This window comes from Bidens hawaiensis, unplaced genomic scaffold (genome assembly GCF_021521415.1).
Source record: "Bidens hawaiensis isolate Kalapana, Puna unplaced genomic scaffold, B.hawaiensis_p1.1 tig00042299_1, whole genome shotgun sequence".
Classification (NCBI taxonomy): Eukaryota; Viridiplantae; Streptophyta; class Magnoliopsida; order Asterales; family Asteraceae; genus Bidens; species Bidens hawaiensis.
In genome coordinates this window covers 30328-33130 of record NW_027505768.1, presented here as the reverse complement: position 1 = coordinate 33130, position 2803 = coordinate 30328, and the positions used below count along the sequence as shown (strand labels likewise).

At 33.5% G+C, this 2803-nt stretch overlaps 1 pseudogene; it reads right to left on the bottom strand.

Annotated features, from left to right (window-relative positions):
- Positions 1 to 400: 400 nt before the first annotated feature.
- Positions 401 to 1869, bottom strand: LOC143615211 (malonyl-coenzyme A:anthocyanin 3-O-glucoside-6''-O-malonyltransferase pseudogene; annotated as a pseudogene).
- Between the last annotated feature and the right edge of the window lie 934 nt (positions 1870 to 2803).

The following is a 2803-nucleotide window of genomic DNA, read 5'->3' as shown; positions in this document are numbered from 1 at the left end:
TAGTGGTTGGAGTGTTGTTGACATGATGTAGGGTGAAAGAAAAAAATATGGGTGGTGGATGAAATGAATTTAGGATGTTTAAGAGGGAACAAAATGACTAAATGACTAAGTAAGTGGAAAAAAACTAAAAACTCTTTTTTTTAATTCTTTTGTAATGAACCATTCTCTTATGCTTTTTATTCTTACATAACTAACAGTACCTTAAACTTTATAATTTCATTCAAAAGTTGCTTACTCTTATGGTTCATATTAAACTGACTAAACACAATTTTATAAATACACATGGGGATAAATTACTAAAATCATTTTAATGTAAAAAATGTTAAAAATATATGAGATGTCACACTTGTCATTTGAAAACCAAAAGTTTATTAAATAAGATAGATCTTGTCATAAACCCTTATTACCTAAATGCATGTGAATAAGTAAAAGAGTCATACATTAATACATCATAAATTAGAAGTTATGTGAAAGAATGCTCTCTAGTTCGTTTTGGACTATGGTAATAAAAGCATCCATTTGCTTATGGGGAAGACACAAACCGATCTCAAGATCTTCAGGTGAGTCTTTGCCTGCATTAACTGATAACGTATCCGCGTAGTCTTGTGATATCGTCTCGTACTTTACAGGCTTCCCCCACCCGAAATCAATGTCGTAAACACGGAGTTTTGGTGTTCCAGTGACATCCATCGTGGGTACTTGTACCTTGAGATTCTCCATCCATAACTTACCATCTTTAGCTAACCCTTGTTTACTGTTTACACCTTCCCTTATGCTCGTTGCGAGTAACTCAACTGCCGTTGGGAACCCTTTCTTGTCTGTTACTATTAAGGATGTTTTTGTTGTCGTCGAACATGGCCCCACACAGTTACCGAAATAGGTTTGAGGAAGCGGCGGATTCAAACGAGCCCTCCAGTCAGCTACACATATAAACCGTTCAACTTCGTACTCGCCCTTGGTTCCTTGTACTTGAACACGCGATTTCGCTATACAACTCCACGTAAAAGCACATCCTACAACAAAAGAAGATGCATACTCGAGTGTTGGCAGTTGAACCAACAACCATTTCTTTAGGCTATTGATTTGTGATCGAGTCAAAGCTAATGTGTATTTAAGTTTATCGGTTTGGGGATCAAGCTGAGGTGCTTTATACCTTTCATCAATAGTTTTAATAGGTGGCAAACTTAACATCAAGTCATCTAATGATCTAGGGTATTCGATAACCCTATCATAAAACGGAAGTGATTTATTAGCTAAAAACAGCTCATCAGAGCCATGTTTGTATATCGAAGTCCACGCCATCAAGAAATCATGCATTGTTTTTGCATCGCAAAGCGAGTGGTGGTTTGTTAGACCGATGGTGATGCCTGAGTTGGGGAAGAAGGTAACTTGAATCGAAAAAACTGGGATTTTGACATGATCGGATGCTTTGACTGGAGTTTCTAGTAGAGGTACAAGTGAATAAAACTTGTTACATTCACGAGGATGGTTTTGTTTGAGGCCGTCATCAAGATGATCACCTTCTGCGAATAAAATGGAGAGTGAATCACCTTTGGCATAACGGATTTCGGGTTTTCTAGGAAGGTCTGAATCATTTGCAGGTGGAAAGACGACTAGGTTACCGGCGAAAGGGGAGAAGTGTTGAAGAGTTATAGACAACGAGTGTTTGAGTTTGGGGATAACTGATTCGACGAAATGGGATTTGGGGTTGGGGAAATCATAAAAGAAAACCTGATGAACCGGAGGGAATATCATCCATACCAAGTCGAAAATGGTTAGTGACAGTGATCTTTCGACGACGGTGTTGGGCGGTGGTGAGACACCACATTTTTCTATAACCCGCAGTTGCTTATCGGAGGAGACGGCCATGTTTGAGTTTGCTGTCTTTCATATGTCCTGCATTTCTTTCTTATTTTATAGAGAAAGAATGATGATAATTTCATTTCATAATTATTTTTTTATTTTGCATAAAGAGCCAAAATCGTCCCAGCATTTAGATAAATATGTGATTTTTGTCAAAAATAGTTTTATTATTATTATTATTATTATTATTAACTTTGCAACTGAACTGTTATGGTTTTTTCATTCGTCGCCGGTGGTGTTTAAATCATTAACTCCGTTAAAAAATTAACGTTAATTAAATTAAGAGTAAAACCATCCTTTTAAACTTACTTATTATGTTATCACTTTTAACCCACTTTATATTACATATTCTATATAATTACTAATAATTTTCACTAAACCCCTAATCTAACATCAATCACTATTGGTAAACAAACAATTTCTATACCACCATCAATTATATGATCAAAGATAACTGAACAAAATAAACAAATATAAATGAACATGTATAAACAAATGTAAATAAATACAAACAAATATAAACGAACATAAATGACCATAATTATAATAAACTCAAGTGAACAAATATAAAACTATTAAGTAGATGAATTATAAAGATAAGACGCAATTAGTCTCTATTTATATGTAAATTAACATCAATGAACATAAATAAATAGACATAAATGAACGTTCATGAAACATAAATAAACTAATGAAACGTGTATTCATGTTTGTTTGTTTATTAAAATAAACATATAAAAGCAAATTTCAAGTCGAATGTTTCATGAAAAATTAACCAAATATTCAGTTCATTTACAATCTATATCTATACTATATAATAAATAAAGGTTCTTAATGTCACATGGCATCACATAAGATAGTTTCTTACAACATTTTCTCACCTCTCTCTCTTAATAAATGCATTTTCCTTTTTATTAATAGTTTTATATTTAATTCTTTT